Source organism: Buteo buteo, chromosome Z (assembly GCF_964188355.1).
Source record: "Buteo buteo chromosome Z, bButBut1.hap1.1, whole genome shotgun sequence".
Lineage (NCBI taxonomy): Eukaryota > Metazoa > Chordata > Aves > Accipitriformes > Accipitridae > Buteo > Buteo buteo.
Genome location: NC_134204.1, coordinates 32220777 through 32236547, shown reverse-complemented (window position 1 = coordinate 32236547; position 15771 = coordinate 32220777).

Below are 15771 nucleotides of genomic sequence, written 5' to 3'. Positions count from 1 at the left end.
TTCTCTTCCAGTGGGAGGGACTTTGCTCCCCCAGTCCCTGCCTTGAGGTCCATCCACTTCAAAGGCACGGGAGGAGAACTTGCCAGTGAAGACTGACTTCTCTTCATCCATTGTTACCAGTTTGCAAGTTGTGTTCATTGCAGGGGTACACCTTTGACCTTCCTTTTCTGGCTGACATGCTTATGGAAGCCCTTATTATTCTTTGCATCCCTTGCCAAGTTCAGGAGTGGGTCTTTTGTGGCTTTACCTACAAATACTGGTTATCTAAAAACTAACAGATTATAAAGTTGTAAAGAAGATGATTTTATTTTACCTCTTGGGAAGCTTTATAATTTTATCAATTAGTTTTTAGCAGTAATAGAGTTTATCTTTTTAGAAATATTTCTATTCCTGACTAATCATCAGAGAAGTGAATCATGAACTATGCACAACCCAAAACAGCAATGTGCAAGGCATTTCTAAATGATTCACATTTGGTCCTCATTACACAGAAAATGCAGAACGTTCTTGTCCTTTGTGGCTATCCCAAGGGCCAATGAGAAAGTTGGAGGGCTTTCTTCTGCCAATAGTTCACTGGAATCACTGAACAGCACAAAACTTTCTGGTTAAACAGCTAGACGTTTGTAATGATGGATAGGATAAGTGGAAGTAACTTCACAGCAATGCAATACCTGGCACTTCTGGAGTTGAATGTAGACCTCTGAGTGAAACATTTAAGCTAACTGCACATCATGTGCTAAAATTAGATGTGCAAGAAGGTCATCCAAAACAGGCAGCATGGTGAGTAGGGAGCTACTTAAATTCAGTGTGGACAGTTTGTATCTGTCTAGATCTAGAAGGACATAAACAGTAAGTGAAATCTTACATTCTGTTTTGCAGATAATACAAACAGCACAAGCAGCTAATTCTGGATCCCCACTTAGTTACTGGAACTGACTTCTAAAAACAAAGGCTTTTTAAATTTCTTTCAAAAATATGGACAAAGGACACTTTTTTAACAAAAAAAAATCAAGGATATGTTAGGATGGCAAAGGATACTGTTGTTACCAGTTCCATTTTTCTAAGTGATCTTTTGCAAGATAAAATTTCCTGGGACATACCGTGAGTTTTTATGTCTGTATATATGTGTAGGTATTTTATAAGCAATTTATTGTACCCAAGTTACAAGCCAGTTTGAAATGCTCTCATTTAGTTGCACAGATTCTGCAGTTGTGAGCCAAAGAACATACCTTATATGCAAAGCCAAGAATCTACAGTTGGTCTAAGTAAAATCTTAATAGTCCAAGTAAATTCTTAATCAAGAATGAATATTAGTCCATTTAAATGTGTATCAGCACTTATAGTTCAGACTACGTACAGTTAAAACTGATATAAACAAACTTTCTAGTATCTACCCCATTCTTTCATTGGATGCTAACCTTTCCACTGACCGTCTGAGTATGAAACATTAATGGCTTCAGTTTTGGGGCTCCATCTTTAGTCTGTCACTTAGAGGAGCATGGTATTTATGGTGGGGTTTCGTCCTCCTCCTTGCTAGCAGGAGTAAAATATTGCTGATGATGATTTCCTTCTCTTCTCTAGGACCTGTTTGGAACCACTTTTATATGCTTGTTAAAATATTTTATACATTGCTCTTTTTTCATCAGGCCACAAGTCCAGGGTAGACCAAAATTTATTGTAAGATGTGGTTTACATATGTTGGATACCTGTTCTTCGTTCTGTCACCACTAGACTGGTTTTACCGAGCTCCCAAGACTGCACTCCTTTAATGTCCAGTAATAGACTGCTGAGTTGCTTATAGCCCGAGTACCCCATTATCATTCTGCCTCTACTGTCATTTGATTTCTCTAGGCCTCAATGCTGTGTTTTGTTATAGGATCACAGATACTTCATTCTACAGAAAAGAATTCTTCCTATTGCCATCCGTTAGTTCTAAAAGGCAAAAATTTGTTGCAGTAGGCTACAACTTGAGTGGACAGTAGGCTTTACAACACACGGCAATGCAATGCTAAGCAAAATGTAAAGTGTAATGCAATAATAAGTAATAGTCACCACATAAAATATGGTACAATAATAGGTAATAGTCACCTATTGCCTAATACTGGATAATTACCAAAAGAGTTAGATAATTGCTTGTAGAACAAAACAAACAAAAGCAGAACTCCAGGTAGGCCAAAATAAATCTAGGCAAGCCCTAGGCCTTGCTTTGTTAGCTTAACACAAAGCCTGTGTCCTATTACAAGCATTTGCATGCCACATTTACTGGGCTTTAAGGCTACAACTTTAATATAATTTTAATACAAGCTAAGAAAAGCACAGGAAACACTGCATGTGAATTAAGAGTAATGTTTGCTGTTGCTCAAAGTAGTATCATTAGTTGAGCTTGCAGACTTGGTGTTTGCAGGATACATGTTTTCAGCTGAGAGTCAGGAGGAGGGAGGTTCCTCTGCCAGGACCATGGTATATTAACACTCCAGAAGCCATGCAAATTAAATTGGGGATTGTCTTTGTCTGAAATAGAAACATTATTTTACTATATGTCTTAAGTATTTAATTGCCTTAGTACTTCCAGTGACAGGACATCAGGGAATGGCTCAAAGCTGCATCAGGGGAAGTTCAGACTAGATATTAGGAAACAATTCTTTACCAAGGGGGTCATCAAACACTGGAACTGGCTTCCTAGAGGGGTGGTCGATGCCTCAAGCCTGTCAGTGTTTAAGATGCATTTGGACAATGCCCTTAATAACATGTTTTAATTTTTGATCAGCCCGGAATTGGTCAGGCAGGTGGAGTAGATGATCATCGCAGGTCCCTTCCAACTGAAATATTCTATTTTCTATTCTATGCTATTCTATTCTGTTCTTTTCCATTCCATTCTATTTGCAGCGTATTACTATGTCCACCATGACAGACCAATTTTAAAAAAAAGTCTGAGAGAGAGAGAAAATTAAGCACCCTGTTTTGTTAACTAATGGCTATTCTGATGACTGCTTGCACACAAGGTCTCTGTACTATCTGATTATAAGCTTAAATATATGAAACTTCCATAGCTGTATGTAATGTTATTTACATAACCAGTGTTTGTAGCTAGAGCCACAACCAATCCCGCCCTACAAAAACATAAAAGAATACATGTAGTATAGTTCAACTGACCTTACACTACTTAAAAATGTCTTAGCTACAAGTGCAAATGTCATCAGTCTCTTGCAGTAAGATAGGTATTGAAGCCTTTTAGTAGAACAAGCACATTATTCCAGACAGAGAGGACAATACATACCTGCATTCATGGTCCCATATCTTGCACCCCATTCTTGGACCTCCTCTGCTTTTTTCCCACCTGTGAGCCTCTGGAATTTAGTCCAGATCTGGTCTAAAGACTGCCTATTCCACATTGGAAAGTAAAGGATTTTATTTCATGCAAGAATCAAGTCTCACCACTGTTGCTCCAGCTGTTCTGAACATGTGTGGATAAAGACATTGCTTGAATTCTTACTCAATATGCATTGACACAATGGTAGGCAAGTAGACAAGATTTTTCCTCTTTTTATGTTATAATACTGACTCTCTATTTCCATCTTTAGTTATCTTATTTCATTCTGTAAGTAAGCTACTCAGTTAAAGAAGGAGTTATAAACTAGGCTCAGCCTAACTCTGTAGCTGAGCTGGCTATTCAGGGAGCTCTTCTCATTTTTTATGGAATCTGGCAGTTTGCAATAAATAGGTTGAAGTCGTCTTTAACTAAAATCCCTGTCTAAGTACAGTAAGGTATCACTTCCTAAAGGCAATGTAAGACAGTTCTTCCAGCTGGCTAATTGACCTGGTATATGTGACTGTGAGTGTGATTTGCAGTGATGGCATTCTGAGCATCTATATGTCCAGTGTGGCATAAAACTATCAGCCTTCTGTACACCATGGCTACCATCCTTCATTTTAGAAAAAAAAAATACATTTTTACATCCCCATGGTTCATACACTTACATGTCCATTACATTCAACACACACAGAGTGACACATTCAACATGTTAGTAACTATGTGTTAAAACAATTAAGACGGAGAAAAAATAGAGTAAAGGTTGAATGCTACAGTGGCGTTACAATATTCAGTAAAATAGTTCTTGGACATCAGTGGAGTTTTATATGAGTAAGGTATATAAGATGGTTTCCTAAGAGAATGAATCTGTGACTGGTGACAGAATCAGCCTATTATCTCCATTATTTTTATGATGCCTTTATTTTAAAATGTTTAGTTGTCTGGTATTTAAAGGAATTAGCTGAGACAAAAAGGAAGAATTAAGTCATTTCATACTGTTTTATGGGATATAGACTAGAAATCAAAGACATTTTAGGATTTTTTTTGGAGACATTCAGAAATTTTATAACTCATATAGGTGATTTTATCAGGTAATAGACTTGCAATAAAATCTCTTTAGAAATACTGCTAAAAATGCAACCAAATGGGAAAACAGAGAAATAAAAAAAAGGCTTTAGCTTTTCAAAACAGGATGTGGATTTTTGTTACACTTTACCCATGATAACTGAAGACCCTCCCTTGTGTTAAATTATGGAGATCATACAATCACAGATTTTACCATCTGATCTAAAACTAAGACATCAGAAAAATTCCAGCTCTTTGATCTCACATATCCTGCAGGAACACTATTGCTAGATCCAACTAAAGAAAGGAGTGAGCAGGGCTGCCTGTTTTAGGGTCAGCATGCTGTTAAAAGTAATGTGAATCCACGACTGTAAACTCGAACTGCTGCAAGGACCAATGTGTGCACTGATTGACACCTCTCCGTTTCATCATTCTTGACTCCCACAAGCCGAGCATTTTCAACATGCCTCTCTTCCTGATTTTTCTTTGCCATGTTGCCTTTACAAGGTTTCCCAGGAGGATGGATTACTTAGTGTTAGGATGACTATGTCTGTCACTTGTTTAGTGCTTTATAAGAGGATGGAAGAGCCAGAATCAAACTCAATTAATTTCCATTTTTTGCCAGTATACTCTGTGGGTTTGGGTTTTTTTAGTTGTTGTAGTTGTTACATGTAGCTGTTCCACTGCCTTTTACACTCGCAGATTGTAAGCCACTCTGTTGTGCAGGAAGCTGAAGTTCATAGTTTTGGGAGGACGCCTTGCACTTGCAAACCTGCGGACCACGAATGAAGTTGCTTTTTCATTTGTTCAGAGCAAAGTTTCCTGAGGCAGTGGAATTCGCCCCATGGTAATACGGTACTCAAGAAAATGCAAAACCAGAGAGTGGTAAGGGAGCCATCCAGTGGATTGTTGTGAAACATACAGTCAAGACAAAATTATAATCTGAGGGTGTTTTTTCTGCCTTTTTGGTTCCAAAACGTTGGGTGTTGTGCTTTTGTCCAAAACCTGTTTGCACTATTAAATGCCAAATTCCTTTACTTTTTGTGTTCATTGTAAAGAAGTAATTTTCCCAAAAACATGAAAGTCTTTGACGATCAGGATATTGCGCTGCTTTTTCTAGAATACTCATTCAATTAAACTGTGAACACCAAACTCCATTTTTTTTCAATGTATGTAATGGAAAGGGAAATGTACTGTATAAAAATGAATGAGGTTGGAAGGTATTAATTCATCCTTTTTATTTCAATTCTGAAATACAGTTTAATTCTAATGTTTTTTGTTTTAAGTGTGTGATATTTTACTGAATTTAAAGGGTTTCCAAATTCTCATTAGAGATTTACTTAGATTATTTTCAAAGATCCTTACAGATGATTTATGAATGATTTATATATGATTTGTTCACTTACCAAAATAAACTGAAAAGCAATGGAAAATATGACTTTTAATGTTCATAGCAGCACAAGATCTGCAATCCAGAAAATTTTAGATTATAGCTCAAGGAGTAAGGAGAAATTGCCAGTCTTTCCTAAGCTTGGAGAAAATGTTAATTGAAAAGAAAATTAAGATTTATCTTTATTTTCAATAACCTAGCACATAGTAGATTTTTCCTATCATTATTACTGATCAAAACTTGATCAGGGATTGATCTTCAGTAAAAACACTTGGCTTTGTTTCTTTGCAAAGAATGGCTCAAATAATAGTTATAATATTAGATATAATTGCAAAGTCAGCAAACATGCAACTGAACAACTGTTAATTGAAAAAGTAAGAAGAATTCAGCACAATACTAGAGATGGCTTTCAAATTTTTATTCCTTCCTGTATGGTATGCTCCTCTGAGGTATGATTCTCTTCTGATCACCATTAAAAACTGTCAGTATAAACCAGAATCTTTTGCTGAAGCTCACCTGACATAGCAGTAAGCGTTGTCCTTAACTTTTTTATCTCAGGCAACTTCAATTACTTTGCCTTTTTTTATTCACGTTTTACTAAAAGGTAAGCAATGGAAATTTTGGATAATCTTCGTGAGTAGTCTAGGTAACTATATGAAAAAACTCTGAATTTAGCCAGGTTACAGTATCAAATAATTGATGTAGTTCCACAATCAACAAAAATATATCAAGATCATGTCAATAAAATCTAATTTTTTGTATTATGAATACAATAAAATCCCCCTCAGCTTTAAAATCGACCAGTACTCTATAATATTCTTTCCAATCGCCCTATTTGTAACATGATCCATTCTTCAATTCGCCTCATGGTACATATCATCAGAACCACATATCACAAAATTCTTCTCATTCCTCCTAGTATTCCTAATTGCGATACTCACCTTAACAATCGCCAACAACATATTCCTCCTATTCATCGGCTGAGAAGGAGTCGGAATCATGTCCTTCCTACTAATCGGCTGATGACAAGGCCGTGCAGAAGCCAACACAGCTGCACTCCAAGCCGTACTCTACAACCGAATCAGAGACATTGGCCTTATTCTAAGCATAGCATACCTAGCCTCAACAATAAACACCTGAGAAATCCAGCAAACCCTCTCCCCCAATCAAGCCCCAACCCTCCCCCTCCTAGGCCTCATCCTAGCAGCTACAGGAAAATCCGCCCAATTTGGCCTTCACCCATGACTGCCCACTGCCGTAGAAGGCCCAACCCCAGTCTCCGCCCTACTTCACTCCAGCACTATAGTAGTAGCCGGAATCTTCCTACTCATCTGCACCCACCCTATACTCTCCACTAACCAAACTGCCCTCACCCTATGCCTCTGCCTAGGAGCACTATCCACACTATTTGCCGCCACCTGTGCCCTGACACAAAATGACATCAGGAAAATCATTGCCTTCTCCACATCCAGCCAGCTCGGACTGATAATAGTCACTATTGGGTTAAACCTCCCCCAACTAGCCTTCCTCCACATCTCAACACACGCTTTCTTCAAAGCCATACTATTCCTCTGCTCAGGGTCAATCATCCACGCCCTTAACGGAGAACAAGATATTCGAAAGATAGGAAGCATCCAGAAAACACTCCCAACAACTACCACCTGCCTAACCATCGGAAACCTGGCCTTAATAGGAACACCATTCCTGGCAGGATTCTACTCAAAAGACCCGATTATCGAGAGCCTAAATACTTCCTACTTAAACGCCTGAGCCCTCCTCCTAACACTCCTAGCAACATCATTCACAGCAACATACAGCCTACGCATAACCCTACTAGTCCAAACAGGATTTCCCCGCATATCCACAATCACCCCAATAAACGAAAACACCCCAACACTCATCAATCCAATCACCCGACTTGCCCTAGGCAGCATCATAGCTGGCCTACTCATTACATCCTATATTCCCCCTACAAAAACACCTCCAATAACCATGCCCACCCTTACAAAAACCGCCGCAATTATCGTCACAATCCTAGGCATTATCCTAGCCCTAGAACTCTCAAACATAACACATACCCTGACCCAACCAAAACAAACCATATACCTAAACTTCTCCTCCATGCTCGGATACTTTAACCCTCTAACACACCGCTTCAGCTCCTTAGCCCTTCTAAACAGTGGACAAAAAATCGCCTCCCACCTAATCAACCTATCCTGGTACAAAAAAATAGGCCCTGAAGGACTTGCCAACCTCCAACTCACAGCAACCAAAATCTCAACCCCCCTCCACACCGGACTACTCAAAACCTACTTAGGAACCTTCGCCCTATCAATCCTCATCATCCATACCAGTAGGTGTTATTTGTTACTTCACTGTCTTTTTTATATAAAAATTTGAGAGCTTTAAGGATGTTTTAATCACTCTTTTAAACTTATTTATTTTACTGCAGAATCTGGAAGCCCAGATCTAAAACAAACACACATACAAAGTTGAGATCTATCATTGCAGTAGTATAGGGTGCAATTTCTTAATGCTGTAGTATATGAACTATAACTCTGGATGACAGCATTGCAAAGCCTTATGTTTGGTCAGCAGTTTCCTCCTGTGAATTTTGTCCTATGTGCCTATGCAAATTTGCCTGTTAGACTAATAAAAGCCTGGCTACAATTTATCTTCTTCTATGTTGGCTGAAAGCTGTGCTCAGAATTGTATTAAATTGTTATGATCATGTTTTTCTGCTGTTTCAGTTAATTCTTGGACTATTTTGGGAGCACTCCTTTAGTATATGAAAATGTGTTTGTTGCTGTTGCATTCAAAATACAGTTATTTTATCTTTCAGTGAGGAAGAAAGACTGGACTGGGTAATTCTTTTTATATTTATGCTAATATTAATAATTTTTTTTCATTGAGAAATTAAAGCACTTGAAAATCATATATTCCAGGAGAAACACTCCTCCTTTTTCGTCTTTTTACTGCCCTGTATTTTGGGGATGGTTGGCTGGTAACAAAGAACTGAGCAGGTGCTTTTCTTAAATGCAGTTTGGTGCCTATTCTTTACATGACCACCAAATGAATTCCATGTCCAGCTCAGGGGGTTTGCTGGTAATCCACAAGTCCAAACTGGAAACTGCCTTTCTGTAAGAAAACCACAGTATGTAGGCTGATCCCTTTGATCATGAAGAGCAATACGTTCATAACAGTTGTTGCAATAGGTACAAATTGCGTTTGGACAGAGTTGTGCGTGTGTTGATTCAAAGGTGCACAATGCAGTCCTGTGCTGAATTCTCTCATTTAAACAAATTGAGGTAGAAAGTCATGTATCAGGATCCTCTGCACCAGGGATAGCCTCCCATAGTTACCTAACTGTACTGTAAGTCCAGAACATCTTGAAATGTGGTGCGAAGTGACCATATTTCACATACTTACCTCACAGGAAGTCCAGTTCTGTATTTTGAGTAAAACAATGCCATTTTATTTTGTCCTTTCTTTCGGTCAGTCCAATAAAACCCAGTTTAGGCTGTTTTAAAATATATGTCCTGCAAAATAACTACTTTTAAAAGCAGACACTAAGGAACTGTAAATAACATACACTTAGTTACAAGGAACAATATAATAATTTACTTAATGCTAGCAAAACAATGCTGCTATGAGATACAAGGCTTTTAGACCTGATACAGTATACACTGCATGCCACGTTTCCTGCTAACTCAAACCAGATAGAAAATGGTGCTTTCTCTTTTCTCATGGTAATTTTATTCCTCAGTCTCATTGCTTCTTGTTTTTCTGTTTCTATTCTCTTTTTTTTTTTTTGTAGTATTGGCTAGAAGAATACAGTTTCTTGCCAACGCTGAGCTTTTTTGTATGTTGGGGGAGGAAAGATCAACAAATAGACCCTCTGTATTGATGTCCAGCAGAACTGAGAGGAAGTAACCCAAAAAGTATCCTTCTTGCATCTGTTTGTAAAGGTCTGGGGACTAAAGTCTGACTTCAGAATATAATAACAGGTTTTTAAAAAATGGTAATTTAAGAACCTGTAATCATTTTCCATGGTGGAGGTGATAAATAAAATACTCAAACTGAAATGACTGTTCTGTAATAAAATATATTTGATTGGCTTGTTTTTTCTGTTAGAAATGTAGCAGTATGTTATAGGATTCATAGCTAGTATATGAGCAACTCCTTTATAGAAACTAAACTGCTAGATAAGAAGGTAAGCCACTCCTTCTTATAATCTTTTTCAGCATCTGAAGCAAAAAGGGACATTTCTTTCCATCTAAGGATTCAGGGGTTTTTATCGTCTTCCCATACAGTTATTAACAATGAGGCAGAATAGCTGATCTTTTCCTAGACTGTGATTATGGGGCAGCACCAAGCTATAATTGATTCATCTGTTTGCTGAACTTACCAGTTACGGGCAAATACAAAGCATTTTCATAGTGCACCCTGAGAAAGGGGCACTTTATTTCTGAGATTAAATTTTGAGCCCATGAAATCATATTCCAGTTAGGGACATATTTTCAAAGTAAATTGATTTTGAAACACAAGTTAAAATTACTTTCAGATTTTACATCTGCTTCTGACCTTCTTCTGCCAAATAGGAGGCTTTAGCACTGTTTTTTCATGTTTTAAGCAAAGTTATTCTCTTGTTGTTATGTTAAAGACCCATTCAAACAGAAGAGGATTGAAATACAGTCTTCATTGTGCAGCTGAACCGGCAAGTGTTCAAGAAACAGAACATTTACTAGGCGATCTGAGAAACGATAATTCACAGTAACCCTAAAGCCTTTCTAGAGTCTGACTCTGCCAACACTAGCAGGTTCCAAATGAAAAACCTCAGAGCCACCATTTTCGTAATGCCAACTCCGCAGCCCTGCCACCCCACCCTGGTTAATCTGGTCCAGAAACCGATATGCTTCTTTTTTAAATATCTGTCTCAAGCACTTGTGCATTACCAGAGTGTACCACATCTTTAAAAGTGTGATTGGCAAGTTGGCTTATTTTAGGCCAAACTAAGAGCAGCGTGAAAAACACTGGTATTCTAACGCAAGCTGAAGCATAACGTTCAAACCCAAGGAAACATGGTGGCTGTACCACTGCGTTCAGCAGTACAGTTGTACTTGGCATCTTTAAACGTAGCTGAGCTTTACAGTTCAGCAGTGGAATGTAGAGGAGTTGGGGGCAGCTCTTTTATTAGTGACAATGGAGTTCATTACCACTACATCTTTATGAGGAGTCACCTTTATTTCCTTTGTGCTGAACACAGACAGAAGCAGTCCAAATCCCAGCAACAAGGAGAGCTTCATAACCATAGAAAAGGCTGGTGCTGTAGTCCCCAGGGAGGTGGGGACGGGCTAAAAAGCGCCAAGTGTCACTGTTACATCTCAAATTATAGCTCACATTGCAGTCTCTCTGTATTCACCCCAAACAATACCTTTATCAGAATGCCTTCTGCCTTCATCGACAGTTAAGAAATGCACAGAACAGATTTATGTAATAAAATTCTTTTAATATTAACCATTTCTAAATTAACATCTCAGTGTACAGCCAACAATGTCTTTGTTTGCCAAATGCATAACCCACTGTGATAAGGTTTATAATTGGGTTTAACAATGGAATTACACTAATATGTCTGTGGATTCTCCTACCAACAACTTAGATAAACAGTAGGTGTTCTCTTCGCTAGCACTAATAATACAAAATTGCCCACAAAGTAGCTCCATACTGAGAGTAGGAGAATCCCTTGTCAACAACCTACCTCATCCTTACTGTTAAAAAAATGTTATTGTTAGAGTTGTTAAAAAAGTAAATGTGTTCATTGTATTTATGTAGTGATTAAGGGTCCATACTCAGAACTGGAACCTCACTGAGATGTTATTCAAGCATAGTTTGTTTAGATTTCTATTTAAAGTGAGGCATGATAAGAGAGTATAACAAGGGCTAGAGAGAATAGGATTACAGGCAAGAAAGGATAAGGGTTATAGTATTTTTCTGTGTCTGACCTGCTGTCTCATGTAGAGCATTATACTTCTTGTGGATTTTAATGCATTTTGTGATTTAAGGGGAAGCGTAGGGAGTAAAAGTCCTTCTGGGCTAAATGACTAGAAACTAAATGTCTATTGTGCCTCTTAACTTCATGACCAGACTTTATGACTCGGCCAATCCCTTCCATTTCCATGGTTGTTCTGTATTTACACAGGTAGTTCATAACTTTCAGCAATCCATGGTAAATTCCTGGCCCTATGAAATTCAATTTCAAAGTCAACTTCAAGTCATATTACTAGTTTTAGGGTGTTACCAGATGGAAGCTGAAAAATTATGACAAATATATTGAGATTAATCTTAGGTTGGAAAGAAACAGATTAATTCATAATAATGAATTAAAGTGGCTTTTGAAAATTGAACAGCTGACTAAAAGACAAAAGAGAACATTGTAATATTGTCTCTTTTCCCATAAAAATATTGGACCCTGTCCTACTGTATAAACTACAGGACTGAAGCCCAAGATATACTCACTTCAGTGTGAAGCTAAATATACTGTCACTTAGGTTTGCAGATAGCTTATAATGAAGATATGGTGTGTCTGTATTTCTAAATTGTCAGTTCAAAGCTATTAAAGCCTTAAATGTGTTTTGAGTAATCAGGAGGAAAGCTGCATAAAGTTAGCTCATTTTTCCTGATCTTTGTCCCCTATTAAAAAGTACACTGGAACAGACTTAAGACAAATATATGTAGGTTAAATTTTATGGCTAAAATTAAAGCAAAAAAAGGATTAAAGAAATAGAAATATGTGTAATAAGACAAAGCACATTAAGTATGCTTTGACTTAATTAACTAATTGTTTTATAATAAATCAAATTTTTTTTATGTCACTGTAAGGAAGATTGTGGCAGGGCCTTGAACACATCAGCAGGCTCTAATTGCCATGAGAAGCCTGTAACCCTGTTTCTCTGTAACCGCCCTCTGCAATCTCTTCCCCTCACTGAGTGCTTGACTGCTTTTTTTAAGATCAGCTGACTTTCCCTTGCAGAGAGGCTGACTCTTGCTGCTCCCTGGCAGGTTATCTGCCATTTCTTCCTCCAAGTGTCTGTTATTAGGGCCTCAGGTATCTCCACTTTTTAATAAAAATAAATGCAAATTCCAGGAAGTTCTTTTGTAGGTCTCACAGTCAAGTTGACCTAAATAAATTGATCAAAATATTTTTGAATGTAAGAGCTTAATAAAGACCTATGATAAAGGTTTGCAATTATTCTCTGTCTCTCTGGAAAAAAAAAATGAACACAAAACCCCTGCATTTGGAAGGAGAGATCAGGGTTATTTCAATAGGGTTTGCTGAAATATATTATAATTAGAACACTGATAACTACTAATTTGATAGCAAATATCAGTTGCCTTCTAAAAAGCCTTTATTAATTTGTTAAACTTGCTAATTCTCTGATGTCTAAATTTCTATATATATGAATTTCTGCATTACAGTAAAGGCAGATGATGTTTCTATTTTTAAGCAATTTCTGACAATTAGAATCATATATGAAACTTTCTAACACAATGCTGGCAAGTCTGTCCACAGTTAAAAATTGTTACATTTATTGACATTTATATAGTACACGTATACCTAAACATTGTAGATCATCTCATCTGTTAAAACTAAGTTCCAAAAAATATTCGGGTTGAAGTGCTTTCTAGCTTCCTGTCAGTAACCTGTTACATTTCCTTAGAATAAAAACCATATGAAATCACTTTCATTTCAGTTTTGAAAAAAGCAATTCAATACTAAAAGGTCAAAATCAATCCTGATTGATACATTAGCAAGACACTTTCCTTTGCTTTGAATTCCATATTCTAAAATGTTCATACTCTGATAGTTACAGAAAATCTATTAGAATCTTATTATTTAGCTGTGAGAATGTGTGTGGAGGTCAGACATACTACAAAGCTGCAATTCTGCACTAGAACAATACCAGAGGAATGTGTGTAGGACTGGGAATCATGAGTTCGAATTCTCGCTTTGCCATTTGCTGTTGCCTTGTCTTGGCTAGGTCATTTTTCTGTCCCTAGTTTCCTCTATTTAAAATATACACAATAAAATTTGTATTCACCTTTATTGCATGTTAATATTTTACAAAATTTTGATTCATAAAGCACTATGGGATTGTGAAGTGTTATTGCAGGCTATACCAGTGCAGACTGTGTCCCTGTTTACAGTACCACAACTTCAACCATTTTGCTTATTTACAGTTCTAAGATGTGGAATAAGTGGAAAAAACACAGTGAGTTTCCACCCAGTCAGTACATTTGGAGCATGATACATATCCAGTAATACCTTGTGAAGGTATATGAATACAATGAGAGTTAGAGAGATAAATTTGTAGTTTTAGTACAGATGGTACAGATACTATTGTCAGAATTAATTTTTCAGTTACCTCTAAAAAAAGTAGATAATGCAATACTGAAAACACTGGACACAGAATTAAGAAGACATTATAGAACTCTTACAGTAATATAATCTACCAACAAAGAGATTACTTAAGGTTCATATTTGAGGATTTAGCTCAGTGTCCTTCCAAACAGAAAATTTTATACAAACAAATGTTTTATTTTCACCCAAAGTATTTTTATCCCATTTCCATGTTACTAATGTTCCTCCCAGGAGCAATTTTTTCCCACAATAAATTCCTTTTACAGAATATAATCACCAGCAGTTATCGCAGAGTAACTGAGGTTGGAAGATACCTCCAGAAATCATGTAGTCAACTCTGCTGCTCAAAGCAGAGTGAACTCAAACGTTACTCGTCCCTTGTGATGCACATCATCAATTTTTGTCTAATTCATGGCATGATCCATCTGATCATCAGGAACAAATCTTGAAGTTCTCATTTTCATCTACTGCAAGAACTGGGTTTTGTGCTGTGTCCAGATTACACTTTGTAAACTCCAGTTTCAAAAACATTGAGCAATTACCTCTGTTAATTATTAGACTCATTTAAATAACAGATAATTAGAAAGAATGAGTACTGTCTAGATATTGAAATGCCTCAAGATACTTTGTCAGATGGTCTTTAAAAGCATGGCTAGTTGTTATCATCTCAGTATCATGGTTTCAGAAAAAAGACTTGTAGCAAAGGCACGTCAGTGTGTCATGGTAAACTTAATTTCTCTACTCTTGAGACAAACCCATAAAATAGTTTTAAGGCTGATCTAAAGAGTGAAGCTTAATTGTCAGCAAAGATTGCCTAAGTTTGTAAATACAGAACATATTTGTTCATAATGTTAGCAGTCAACATATGGTAGTGGTTAATACTAGTTTTAAGATAATGTATTAGCATGACTAATAGTCTAGTATTTAGTATGACCTTATTCAAGAGAGTTACGTAATTACAAAGAAAATGTTAATTTCAGACAGAGAATGTGGAGCTGCCAGTAAAGAAAGCAGCTAAAGATCAGAATATATGGGTCTTCTAAAATTGTATTTTGAATTATATATCCTCTATTTCTAAATAAGACTCCATATAGAGAAGCTCAGACTAAAAACAAAGCAAACTCATAATTAATTACTAATTAACTACTTTCTGTCTTTCTAATCTATCAAAAAAGTGAAGTTGAAACCAGATTGAGAGATCCTGCAAATTCTGTAGTAAAGTTGCAGCGAATAATGAACACATCAATTTCTAATTAGCCAAAATGTAAGTACCCCACATGCATGCATAGCTATATTTAATTTTTTTTCCTGCATTTCTTCTCATACAGTAAAAAAAAGTAATCTGATATGCCACTTAGTTAACATGATGTCTAGAGAGGAGCTAAAGCTTCAAACAACAAGCAATAGATTTAATTTCTTTTGTGTAAAAGCACATACCTGTTATCTCACAAACACACCTCAGGGCATCATTTCCATTAGTCTATCTTATTTGCAGCTCCCTGTACAACTGTAGAGTAACCTGAGGGCAGAGGTGAGCACAGGGGTAAAAGAATTTATTTAAACATACCTTTATGACTTCTTTGAACT